The sequence below is a fragment of the Triturus cristatus genome, chromosome 11 (genome assembly GCF_964204655.1).
Source record: "Triturus cristatus chromosome 11, aTriCri1.1, whole genome shotgun sequence".
In the NCBI taxonomy this organism is placed as follows: Eukaryota; Metazoa; Chordata; class Amphibia; order Caudata; family Salamandridae; genus Triturus; species Triturus cristatus.
Window position 1 is genome coordinate 319,193,050 of NC_140594.1, and position 14,670 is coordinate 319,207,719.

The following is a 14,670-nucleotide window of genomic DNA, read 5'->3' on the forward strand; positions in this document are numbered from 1 at the left end:
GCTTCACAGAGGATGTGTAATGTTATTGTTTTTAACATTATTGTCTTGCTTTACAACATGAATTAGGACACAAAGCTGGATGGATAAAATGGGGAATGTGAATTAGAGAGGACTAGCTCTTCAACTATCTTCTTTTTCTCATATTACCAGGAAAGCTTGCAATGGAATCAGGTTTTAGGACTCCAAGGACTTTTTTTTGCCATTGTGATTTTGCCTGCCAGAGCCCGTGGGAGCACTATGCAACATAATAATATTATTGGAGGAAGTGACCGGGCCACATGCAAAGAAAGGTTAATCTGTTTTTTTCTTCAAATTTACCTGGGGCGCTCTGGTGCTTTATCGAGGTCTCTGAGCAATTCTCACATCGAGCAAATAAATGGTATTCACCCAGAGAAGAGAGGAAAGTCAACTCCTTCAGTGACAAGAGGAAGAGCACCGAGATTACCTTAACGAAAATCGCTGCATTAAATAAGAAGCATGCTGCATGCACAATCTATGCTGATGAGATGATGTGTTCCTGACGTGGTGTGCTGGGAGGTGATGGTTATGCAGGTCTGCAGACTCCAGTTATAGAATCATTTTCACTATCATCACAGACGGTCTCAAGAGTACTCATCTGGTAAACCACTGATTCTTTGTGTACCTAACAACCAATGCACACAGCGCGGGACCGGAATCAACTATGCTGACTGACATTACATTTAAGGGCACCAACCACTCGAGTCTTATGGATGCTTTGATGATAAATGTAAACACGAACCCCCAATAAGTATCATTTGTGTCGTTTCACAAACATCTTCGTAATTGTTTTAATAAAATGCAATTTGGCCCAAAAAAGCATTTTACCTTGTGTGGCGGGCCACTGTTCTTTATATACCCTTAATTGGAAACCCATATTGTTGCAAGCCATTGAGAAACCAAAGGCGTGACTTCTTAATAAATATTTCATAGTGAAAAAAGAAATAGTGGTGCCAGGATGAAATGGCTGAGAAGGTGACAGCTGCTCCTGAACAGGAAGAACCTCTGAATTACAGATTTTTGTTTTCCATCTGCAATGCACTTTGATGCCTTTCGCCTGTAATGATCACGTGCGCATCTCCTCTGATTTGAGAGTTTGACTTTGCAGGTAACTAGATGGTCAGGTGGATCAGAAAATACTGAAATTAATTACAGAAGCCCGTGGGGCATGCACAGAGCAGACAAGGAAATGCAATTGACTAGAGACACGTTTTTCTCCTTACAGTCTATCAGTATTCAACCATATGTGCAAGTTCTCCACAAACGGAGCCTGAGCGTCATTAAAAATGGTCATAAATAATAGGGTATACACTCCATCAGCTGTAAAACCAAAGGGCCAGATTTTGAGTTCGGTAGGCAGGGTAACGCGTCACAAACTTGACGGATATCTCGTCCACTGTATTACAAGGGCCATAGGATACAATGGATTTGTAATATGGCGGACAGGATATCCGTCACGCAGCCGCGGCCCGTGCAGGTAAGAGCGGTGGGGCCAAGTTGGGGGGGGTGATTTTGACAGACGATGAGGAGCCACCCGGCCCCACCGCCCCACCACTCTTACCTGCACGGGCTGAGGCTTCTGTCACGTTTGTGACTGAGTAACTGACTGCAATACTCTAATTCGGGCCCTGAATTTAGTTTGATATGCTGTTCTATTGATTATCTACTGTTTATGTTCTGGTTTGCTTTCTCTCATATTGTCTGTGACATATGTGTATAACTGTAGTCTCGTGCAGACTGAGGCCTAACCGGACTGACCGGAAGCATGCATCGGTTCTTGCACTGTTGCCGGGGTGTGACTCGGTCTCCCTGCAGCCACTGCCTACAGGGAGGTGGACCAACAGCCCTTCCTGAAGCTATAAGGACGCCAGGAGAACTCCTGCAGCGTGGGGTGCCTCACCGGATGACAGGAGGCCTGCACCAATTCTTTGCGCTGTCACATGTGTGGGACTCGGTCCCCCAGTGGCCACTGCCTTTAGGGAGGAAGAGCAACAGCCTTCCCTGATGTCATAAGGGCGCCAGGAGACTCCCGCAGCACTGGATGCCTTCCCGGGCTGACAGGTGGCCCGCACCAGTTCTGTGCGCTGCTGCTGGGGTGGGACTCGGTCCCACAGCAGCCACTGCTTTCAGGGAGGAGGAGAAACATCCATCCCTAATGCCATAAATGCCAGGAGACTCACGCAGTGCGGTACACCTTACCGGGCTGATAGGAGGGTTGCACCGGTTCTTTCCGCTGTCACAGGGGTGGTCGTTGGTCCCCTGCAAGCCACTGCCTTCAGGGAGGAGGAGCAACAGACTTCCCTGGCACTGGAAGGATGCCAAGAGACTCCAGCAGTGTGGGATATCTCTACATTGTTCGGTGTTGCCTAATAGCGGAATATGCGGAAGTGGAATTGTGTCTTTTTCCATATGAAGTTGCCTTGCAGGACCTACCTGCAACTGCAACTATGAGTAAACGTAATGTTGGAAGTGCCTAGACAACCACAGATTCGGATATCACAACCAAGCGTATCACTATAGACTCTTTTCTAGCATGTGCTGTGGAAGTCATATCTAAAGAAATAGATTTACCAGAGCACCGTTTATCTTTGGGTATGGTTGGGCCACATGGGACAGATAAACATGTGGTGCCTATTGAGGACTCTGAACCTAGATTGGACAAGGACCAGGAGTTAGTGGAGGGACATAGTACCTGCATTAATGAGGTTTTGGATGTTCCTATCAATCACCAACCTTCTATTGTGTCTGTGGCAGCTCCTTCTCCCTTGGCCTTTGCCTCTATCCCTCGCCCACCCGCAGTAAAACATAAAAGGAAGTCCAAAATGATGTCATTGCCAGCCCAAGCCCCCCTGACCTCCCTGTCCATCATGGGGCTGTTGATTACCCTAGTCCCCTCGATGAATCTTTTCAAACCCCTGTTTGGGGAAATTTAACTGCTACGTAGTGGAGGAAGCAGCATGGGAAGAGTATATAGGAGAATTATATGGGACAAGCGAAGTGGCTGCAATAAATAAACAAAGACACTGGGGAGGGGAGGTAGATGATCTGAAAACTTTCTTTACGGTAGAAAACGTAAAGAAAACTATAAGTTTGTAACTAGGGCAGCAGGGCCCGACAACCTCCCAGCAATCATAATAAAGACCCAGGTAAATTGGTGGGCAGAATTTCTACACCATATGTTTGTAACCATCCTGGACTCTAACCACATCCCTCAAAATTGGAGGGGGTCCATTATTAGACCAATACACAAGAAGGGGAGCAGAAGTGACCCGAAGAATTATAGACTGATTAATCTGCTAGATATCGGAGAGAAGGTCTTCACCAAAATAGTATTGAGTAACTTGAAAGATTGGGTGGAACAGCGGTCGATCGTGCCAGTAGAACAAGGAGGCTTTAAGGAAGGTCACTACAAGATGGACCACTGTTTCGCACTATGGACGGTGGCGCGTAAGTCTATGGAACAAAGAGGGAAGCTGTACTGTTGTTTTGTAGACTTTTGCGCGGCCTTCGACCTGGTCGACAGGGGTTGCCTCTGGGAGATGTTGAAAAAATACGACGCCCCGGAGGGGCTACTGAAGTTAATCCAGGAGCTACATAACCAGAATTGGGCACAAGTTATTAAGGATATGACGGGGTCCTTGACACGAAAAATAGCGATTAATAACAGATTAATATTTTTGGCAGACCTACCTAAGATTTTGGAAGTTGATAGAAGTGCGAGCCCGAAAATGAATGGTAAACAAGTACCCTGTCTATTATATGCTGATGACCTAGTAATATTTGACCAGACAGAGATGGTCCTGCAGCGGAAGTTAGATGTATATAGCAAATACTGTGAGGAATAGCGCTTGACTGTAAATAGGGATAAAACCAATATCTTATGCTTTGGAAAGAGAGACCTGAGGTTTAATTGGTAGTTGGGCCCAATTCATTTGGAAATTGTGACAGAGTATAAATACCTCGGGTCTGGTTCGATAAGTCCTTAAAGTGGAATACGCATCTGGAGGCCCAGAAAGCGAGAGCACTTATATCCGTGGGCGGCTTGAAAAAATTCAACTGTATTTATGGAGATATGTCCCACAGACCTCTGCTAAAGGCCTACAATGCAAGGATCCCACCTCAGTCTCAATATGGTGCAGAAGTAATCTGTTTAAGTGGTAAAAGCTGCTGGGATGCTGAGGAAGGGAAATGTATAAAGTCATTAATGTCATTACCTGGCTCATCCATGATCCAGGCAATTAGAGTAGAGCTGAGGTCAATAGGTTGGATGGTACAGGCGCAAATGGCCCTTGAAAGGTTCTGGAAGAGACTGGACACAGGAGAGACCATGAAAGTGTCACAGTGGTGTAAGAATGAGGTGCAGCGCAGCGATTTAAAGTGGGCCAAATAGGCCAGGAAAAAATTGTATGGTGTCTGTGAAAATCTAAAGGTGAAAATTGATCAGCAGTCCCTAGAAATAGGATAAACAAAGAGTGAGCTCAGAAAACTTGGTAAGGAACTGTCAAAGAAGAATGATATGGAGTACCTGAGGGAAAAAGAGTCAGCAAAATGTATGTTATCTAGTTGGGTGAAAGAATCCTGGTATCCCTATCTGGACATATTACCTTGCTACCGGTGTAGAGCAGAAGTGCTAAGACTGAGAATAGGCATTAATCCTGATATAGCTATTCGGAAAAGGAGAGTAGAAATGAGGCAATCTGATGGCAACTGTGTATGTAGGTTGGGTACAAAAAGATATTCATAACAAAGAAACCTGCTCTACATCTAATAGATCGAATGGCCTGAACATCACCCGCCTCCCTTCCTGGTGAGGATGCTTATATTACACGCGATACTTCTGATGTACTTACAGGGTGTTCCTATCTCCTTTCTAAAACACAATCCTGCCTGTGTCTGTGACTCCACCACCGGTTCCTAACACCCATTCATCGTGAAAAGTGTGTGAAAAAATGTGTGAAAAGTAGGAAGGTACCTCACGGAAACAACTGCCAGGGAACTACTGATAGGTATTCATCAGTGTGTTCCACTTATCATCATTGGTACCTTTCCACTGACAAATAAATGTGCAGATAATGTGTCCAACTCAATTAGTGAAAAATCTGAAAAAACCTGACCCCTGAGTTAGAACTCCCAACATGAAATGTATGGGTCTAACCCACTAAAAACGAGCTAGACAACCCCTGGCATTACGGTCAATTGTATTCACTGCTGGATGTCTGCTCACATTAAAAACAAAGAGCTACTGTCGTACTTCGTTTTAATTTATATGAAGCCAACATGTTTCATTGCCTAACACTAATTATCGGCAACTTCTTCAAGGCTAGGGATATCTTGGCTATTAAGTACTTTCGTCAACAATATGGACAGCACGCGAGGGCTCAGACACGCACACATCGCGGTTGTGGTCGGATAGTAACCTGCCCGCACACGGGCTGACAACAGTAAAATACTTTCAGGGTCCACAAAACTACAGATTTGTTGTTCACCTCAATTTGGAGATTATGCTAACGGAATACAGCCATGAGGAAGTTAAAGGGTGATACACACCCTCACGAAACACGTGTTTGCTGATGGAAGAAATGAAATAAAAGAAAAAGTTTGAAGAACATAATGAAAATGGACTGACTTACTTATGTGTTTATTGATATTGCGTGTGCTGGGGGACTTTATTTTTTATTTACTATTGGGATGTATGGTTGACATCCTCTCTCTTACATTACTGCACTAATATTACAAACTCGAATAACCTTCTGTACTGTGTCGATAAGCGTCGAATCACCTAAATCCCCCCAGAGTTTTCAAATATAGACGCCTGCCTATATTTTATATCAAATATAGACGCATGTCTAGAAATATTGTTGCAAGGAAGAAAACACTCCAGGTCGAAGCGTGGAATAAATTGGCCTTAGCTTTGGAAACTAAGGACAATAAATTATGTTGGGATATGGTCAATGCACCGTTATTAAAAAAATTATACTGTACCGGAGTTCTATTCCTTTGTCCCCTGTGATGCCTGGGTGGCACATGTTTCTGAAACATTTAAACAGAGTAATAGGGATGGCAAAGTTAAAGCTTGTGAGGTGATGCATAACAGGTCAGCGCTGAGGGACTGGCCCCTGGACCTGGTGGGGTACCGGTGGATGCTTTTAATTCTGCCACTGACCTTTGGGGTCCCATCCTTAGGAGAGTGTTTAATGCAGCTGCTGGAGATACGATTCCACCTTCCTGGGGTATCTCTATAATTGTACCCATTTACAAAGACCAGACCCCAAACATTTCTGCCCTATTTCACATTTGGACTCCTCAGTGAAAGCAATGAGTTACGTTTTACCAATGAGGCTGGAGGAATGGGTACAAGAACTATCAATTCTATCTCCAGTGCAGTTTGGTTATAGAAAGCAGTTGGGGACCATTGAACAATGAATTAACCTTGAGCTACTGATTGGAAAGTATACTAGAGCCAAAACAGGTGCTCTTTATCTGTGCTTTGCAGATCTAATTAGCGTCATTGATTTGGTTGACCATACCACCCTTTGGTCATCATTGATTTCTCTTGGTGCACCCAGGCCAATCTTAGGGTTTCTTTCTTGCCTTTATGAGAATTTATCTAGCAAAGCTCATTTAGGACCCCAGGGTGAATGCTCACCTACCTTTTAAAGTAGGGCGAGGCATTCAACAGGGCTGTGTCTGCCCTTTACTGTTCTCACTTTTTAATAATGGGGTGGATAACCTCTTGCAGTCTTTGCAAGCTGATGCTCCCTGTGCCGCTAGGCGCTCCATACCGGTATTGTTATATGCTGATGATGCTGTTTTGCTACCTAGGACCCCTGTTGGCTTGCAGAAACTGATGAATTCTTTTGGGAAATTCATGGCCTCTAAGAAAATGGTGATTAACAAATCTAAAACGTTTACTATGGTTTGCGGGCACAAGCATAAACAATGCAGATCCTTTTTTTATTGAGAATATCCGTAGCGTTAAAGTAAACTCATTCTGCTATTTGGATTTCTTATTTATGGGCAATGATTCATTGACACAACAGATTTTAAATACTAATGCTAAAATGAGCAGAGTTTCACAACGGATTTTTAGATTTTCCTCTAAATTCGATAGTTGACCCGTTAGTGAAATGGCAGATATTTACAAGGCTAGAAGGGTGACCACTGCCTCATATGGGGCTGGACTTTGGGGTTACACCTCTAGCACAGCCTTGCAAGTTGAGGAAAACATCTTTTTAAAACAGTTATTATGTCGTCCTACTTCTGCTCCAACTGCGATTGTTCATCAGGAGGACGACTTGCAGCATTTACAAGATATACTTTTGGTAAGATCACTGTTATTATGGTTTTCTCTATATGCAAAAGAGGAAACTAGCTTTACTAGATCAATTATTTTATTTTGCCTAGCCCTAGATAATGTTCCACGTATCCCCTGGTTAGCCTATATTAATTCCTCTTTTAGTATGCTGTTTAAATTGCCTATATGATCTGATCCTGCACAGGTATTTTCATTAACTAAGATGACAGTTAAAGAAATTTTTCTGAAGTACAGATCTGACTGGTGAATGGCTGTTGACAGCCTGAAATTGTCAATTGCCCTCTCTATGTCATTTGACTTAGAGAAGGGTGGTAATAGTTATTTATCCTGTGTAACAAATATGCAGCATAGTTTTGTCTTAGTAAGACTAAGATGTGGTATTATGCATCATTAGTGGCCTTTCCAAATATGAAGTCTTGTCCTTCAGATACAACCCCTTGCCAATGTGATGGTGGAAGTAAGAAAAGCACATTGCACTTTCTGCTGTTTTGTCATTTGTAGCAGAATCTTAGGTGTTTTTACCTTATACCTATTTTTGTTGCACAGAACATTACATCTTATAAAGTTGCCATTAAATATTTGATTGCACTAAATGGACCCTCTGGGTCTTATAATATTGTCCTTTTTATTCTGAAAGCCATTAATGTGAGAAAAAGTGTTATGCATTAGCGGGTGCTCGATTTTAAAATATGTAATGGGTATATGGAAAAAGGACTTTATGTGGTTACCATGATGTGTTTATTGTATATATTACATGCTTTATGTACTTTTATGGCTGTTCTAACTAGCCGAATAAAGCTTTATGAACTGAACCAAGAGTTTTACTTTGCAGGTAACTAGATGGTCATATGGATCAGAAAATCTTGAAATGAATTACAGAAGCACGTGGGGCACACACAGAGCAGACAAGGAAATGTAATTGACTAGAGACACATTTTTCTCCTTATAGAATATCAGTATTCAATCATATTTGCAATTTCTCCACCAACTGAATGAGCCTGAGAGTCATTAAATGGGGCCATAAATATTAGGGTATACACTCCATCAACTGTAAAAATGAAGTGCCTGATTTAGAGTTCAGCAGGCGGGTTACTATATCACAGACTTGACGGATACCCCGTCCACCGTATTGCAAGGGCCATAGAATACAATGTACTGGTAATATGGCAGATGGGATATCTTTTTTTGTTGTTGCATATTTATAGTGCACGAACTCAACCCGAAGGTATTGGAGCGCTGTAAATGAGCACCGTATTTACATTACATATTCAAGCATGGGGAGATTAAGTGATTTTCCCAGAATCACAGGATGTGGACGCGACCTCGAGGTTCGAACCCTGGTTTCCTGCACCAGAGGCGGCAGCGCAGCCGATGGACCACATCCACATTTGTGACTGAGTAACCAACCGCTAAACCCTAAATCAGGCCCTGAGTTTAGTTTGACATGCTGTTCTATTAATTGTTCATTGTTTATGTTATGTTGTGTTTTTTCTATTATAGTATGTGTCATATGAGCTGACTGAGCTGACAGCAATGCTGCTGAGTTAGATGTGCTGCATTTGGAGAGGAGAATTCAGCACTAGAAAAGCTGCCGTTGTTCTGTGGATCTTCATGGCTTTGGAAATAAAATATTTCCGTACATGCTCACCTGCTCACCATGTTCTGCATCGTTAAACATATATCTAGATGGTGTAATTTAAATAGCAGTGTGTAGCAGGTATAGCCTTATATTCATTTAGTGACCCTCATTTTGTCTTCAAGTTTTATTATGTGACTCAGTGGGCCATAAAGTTGACCATGGGGCTGGCTGAATGCAATTAAAGCAAAACATTTGACATGCCTGTCTGAGCACTACATGGGATAGAGTCATCCATTCCCCCGTTAATCAATGTTCCTATCAGGAGAAGTCTGCTAGAATCACATCATCTCCTGATTAGGACCCCCTGTGTCACCTCTCTTTAAATGGTGAGGTTCAGCGAGATTTTCCAACAGGAACGCGGGAGTTCTGCAGGCGCCCCTTTAGAAAATACTTAAAATATAAATAATAAAAAGCTGGACTTAAATTGACCCTTGTTTCAACCTGGCTCTGCCAGCTCTGTAATTCCAATTCAGCATTACATGATGGCCGAACCAGGATGTGGGTGCACATCTGCATGGAGCATGTATCCATGCAAATTTGCATCCATCTGCCCGGTGGAGTGGAGAACAGTGTGCTATGAAAGCAGGTTTCCAACATGAATGAACCGCATTGCCCACCTCTGCCATGCCTTGTGTAATGAGTATGGTAGTATTGGTTACCATCTGCTGGTAGCATACAGTACTTTGTGTGTAAAGGGCGCATATGTTTTTATACTACTAGTGTCTTAAATACAGAAGTGACACGGGGGAAGTCCTAGTGTTCATTAACTAAAGCTGGTTCTACTTTCAAGCAAGCAGGGTTCTACTAAAATGTCTAACATAGCTGAAGCATGTACTAAAACAAATAACACCCAATGATATAAGAAAAATAGTTGCATGAAGTGTTTGTGTGTTCTAAGAACTTTCTATGAAACAAATTTCACCAAGTATTTACATTCCAGAGGTGTGCAACCATTGAAAAACATATCTGGTAGGTAAACCTGTAGAACTATCACTTGTAAAAGACATTTATAATGCATTTGTGAAAGCATGTCAGACACACTGTGTTAAGAATTGTAAAATACTTTTGGATTCCATCCATTGTGCAAAGATTCCGAATTTGGGCAAGAATGGAGATTCATATCCCACAGAAGACTAAAAGTAAAACACTGAATTAACGCAATACCAAACAGCTCAATAAATAGTTATGGGTGTTCAAAAAGAGAATATACATTTTCACTAAATTATCCTGTACCAGGGGGTTTCTATATTTTGTATTTAGATGAGTGAAAACAGGTAGTCATACAAAAGTGTTGGATTTTGGAATTTGGAAAACCCGGGAAAAGCAATTGCCATGGTCCAGCCAATACCTAAGATGGTGAGAATAGCAATGTATTCAGGTAATAATAGCGAGGGTAGTAAGGATCCACAGTGTCAAGAGCAGTCAATGGCTTCCACTGGATAAGTACTTATAAAGAATGTCCTCCACCACAATTGGTAACCTGACCAGAAGGGTGGTCATTCACATGGCTAAAAATCCTAACTTAATTCTTGGCTTTGACATCTTGATTTTTAGTTGAGGGCTATCTTACTAACATGTTTGTCCTTATAGACTACATGACTTAGGTATGAAGACAGAGAGAAATGTATCATGGAGAGATTTGAAGGACAGATAGTAAATGTGTGACCAAGTGACTGCAGGCATCTTATATAATTCCTGTCTTGATCTGATCCAGAGTCATGAGATAGTATGTGTCAGTTAAATGGCTTCTTCAGTCCAGCCGCTGATGACAGATTTTCTAACATCTTGAAGATGGAGGGGAGAAACAGTAGGAAGGTGCAATAGAGTTGGATGGAACAAAAGTGTTTGGGAAAACACCTTATTTACAGAAACAACTTACATAGTTAAAGCGAGTGTCATCTCTGACCACTTCTGACATGCTTATTCATCATTTCTTTCTTCTTGTTCGACTGATGCCAGACAGGCTTTTATATGTGTTCTGTGTTTTAGGCTATGGGATTTTCTTAAATTTGACTACTTTCAATCTTCCTTCTCTTTTTTACTCTTATCCGAAAGACAGCCTCACAGCTAGTGTTGATACTTTCTAAGAAAACTCCACAATTCTTGTCCCAGAATTTGTGGTACTACGAGGGTCTTTGTGAACTACATATAAGGGCCAAACTTCCTAGATGATTACCACAAGAGATGACAGAGTTACCACTATATTCAAACATGCAGACGTTCGGATGGAAGCTCATGATCTGAAACACAGTAAAAGAGAATCCCAATTTGAATACAAATACTAAAGAAAGCAAGGGATGTGTAGTATGGAGAGAGAGTGGGCATATTAGGATAAGGAGAGCAAAACAGAAGACCGAGATTTGAAAGCATTATACGTTTGCATTTCAGGGGAACATACCAGGAACTTTATGACCTAATGGGACTGATCAGGTCCTCTTAAAGGACAGTATGTATGGGCGTGAGTTATCATGATGTTTAACTCTGACACCAGCTAGTCAGTATCTCTACTATAATTTTATCCAGCTCTATTTGACTGATTTTCTTGGCCTCTGGAGATGAAAGCTAGAATGATATGGCTGACTTAATTGACTGAAAATGCTCATGGCTTACAGGGCTGGCAAAATATATCCCCTAACGTGATGGTGATCATTTCATATATGAGATGGATGAAGTTCTGAACCAGGAAATTTTCCTGTTTTAATATTGCTCAGCTTAGCAGTAAAATCTATTTAATCAATATTATGAAAAACTACTGAAGTCGAACAATATTAAATACACTATTCCCACTGTAGTTTATGCAACAGTAGGGACAGTGTTGGACTTCGGAGGAGTTCAATTTACTATTTCTACTCTAGTAACCACAATAATAGGGAAAGTGTTGCACTTCAGAGGAGTTATATTTATTGTTTCTTCTCTTGTCAGTGCAACGGTAGGGTAAATGTTGGACTTCAAAGAGGTGAAATTTACAATTTCAACTCCAGCCTAAGCAACAGTAGGGAAAGCGTTTGACTTCATAGGGGTGAAGTGTATTATTCCTACTCTAGTCTACACAACAGTACGGAAGATGTTGGGCTTTTGAGGGGTAACATTTACTATTCCCGCTCCAGTCAGCGTAAAAGTAGGGAAAGTATGGGACTTTGGAGTGGGGAAATATACTATATCCTCTCCAAAGAGTCCAACAGGTGGGAAAGTGTTGAACTGCAAAGAGGTTAATTTTACTATTCATACTGTAGTCTAAGAAGAGTAGGAAAAGTACTTCACTTCAAACACATTAGATATATGATTAATCCCATAAAGGTGTAAAAAAGATAAAACATAATAATAAAAAATATTAAGTTGAAAATTATAGTATGTATTAAAAAACTAAGAACATTTTATATGCATAATTACTACAAATATTGGTATTACATTATTAGTTAACTAACTCCCACCCTTTACCCTACAAACCTCACAGCCACCACCTAAAATATGATTACAAAAATAACTATTCAATAACTTACATGTTTCAGATAAATTAAATACTTAACAGTTAATAATTAATTGTTTATTATTTCATAATTAACCACCCACTCTAGACCCCCTACAAACCTAGCATCCCACAACAAAATTAAAATGAAATTAGGTAACTAGTCTACAAATAATCCATTCACAAATAATAATATTTAATTAATCACATAATGATCTTCACATCCTATACCCCATAAATCTAGCATCCAACAACTAATATATAGGTAAAATTATTCAGTATTCCATATTTTCCATAATTAAAAATCCTTGAAATAATTAATTGATAATTATTACATAACTAACTTTCCACCCTATACTGCTTCAAATCTAACAGCCCACAGATCACATATAATTAACATAAATAAGTTCTATATAGATTACATACTAAATATTAATCACATAATTAAATAAAATATATTAAATAATTAGTAATTATTTATTACCTAATTACCTTACCACCCTATAATCCTACAAACCAAACAATCCACTACAAGCATTATTAAAAATTAAAACAAAATTCAAAGTCACTAAAACTATGTTTTAAAAACAATTAATAACATATAGACAATAGTAACACATACAATTAATATATCCAATGAAACACATTAAAATAATTAAAAAACGATATTTGTAACCACTATATTTGTGAAACCAATGTTAAAAACCTCGATAATATTTACAATAATATTACCTCAAAAAAATATTCTTGTCAACAATAGTCATGCATTACAATATCTGTGTGGCCCGATATTTAATTTCCAATATTTCTGATTCACAATATTTTTAAATCACTTTTTTGTCCAAACACCCAGTAGTCATCATCGTCAATCAGATAATTACAGGTTAGGTAAGGCCAGCAACATGAGATTGGCTCATGTCTTGTTAGTAGATCATCAGAAAAACTCCACAGTATATAATTGCCCAACTAAATTTAACTTATGAAATCTACCACCGTGGTGAAGGTCGATTCATTTCGGTCACTTTCTGCTCTCTTTGTGAGTAAAGTACCTTGGAGCCCGATTTAGAGTTGGGCAGAGTACTTCACCACCAAATGAAGGCCCACCCACCTCATTTAGAGTCGGGCAGAACTTCAGTTTGTCGACGACAGAGACTAATCCGTCTACGCCTCTGATATACACCTCCGTCCATGCTATTTAGATCGTTGAACAAATGTCAGGTTTTCACTGCCCATCACTGCCAGGTGAGGGGGTTATTGTTTTATTATTTTTCAAAAACAAAATCCATCAGAGTACCCTCACCAAGGCGGTAGTAAAGTACTCTGCCATGCTGAAGGTACATACTCCATCCGCCGAACTCTAAATGAGGCCCTTAGCTAGTTAAGGTGCTTTCTCCACATAGCTGTTTGCAACTTGCAGGTCATATGTTGCATTTCAAGCTTGTATGTCAATTTATCTGCTGCAGAGATCAATAAGTAATTTGAAGATCACATTTATACTACGGTAGGATGGACACAGTATATATATCAGTCAATAAAGTTAGGTCCCATTCCTGCAGGTAATCCATCTGCTTAGTGCTGCTTAGTGTGAAGCTCAGGACATGTTTTCTCAACTGTAACACATTTGAAATCCAGTAGAGACTGAGCCCAGGTCTATTTTCTGTTCTGTTCCTGGTTCTAATGTGTTGAATTGTACGGTCATCCATGTAGTAAATTGCCTCTTTTTTTAAATTAAAAAAATTGGAGCTATTCTGTTTTTTTCTCAAACTGATTCAGTCAGAACTGCTCCAAAACAAATGCGTTAATGGTCCTCACTAACTGGAAAGACACAAGTAACACTTCATACAAAGGATGGTTCAACTGGATCACGCATCTTAGAGGAGCGAACAACATGGCACTACAGAATTCGCCCTGGATACCAGCCTCCAGAAAGATGTGGCTGTCCCTGGACACATTCCTAGACTCTTTTGAGCCCCCGTGATCAACGAGCCCCTCCCTGTCAAGGAGCCTAAACGGGACCCACTGGATTTTAAGAAATGTCACTCTTAGGTGCCTGTCCCCTATCTCTTCTCTCACCCCCTGCTTTCCTGCTTCTTTCTCTTCTTCCTTCTCTCTTCTTCACTGTTATGACATGTAGGGCTTGCTAAGTATTATTTTAGCAAAAAATCGAGCAGAGTATTCGATGCAAGACCTGTAACAGAAGTGCTAATGTGTTCTTGTATAAAATGTAATAAA

At 40.6% G+C, this 14,670-nt stretch overlaps 1 protein-coding gene across 2 annotated transcripts in view; it reads right to left on the bottom strand.

Annotated features, from left to right (window-relative positions):
• The window catches only part of KSR2 (kinase suppressor of ras 2), a 1,474,574-nt gene that overhangs the window by 715,631 nt on the left and 744,273 nt on the right, over positions 1–14,670 (bottom strand). The window lies entirely within an intron of this gene.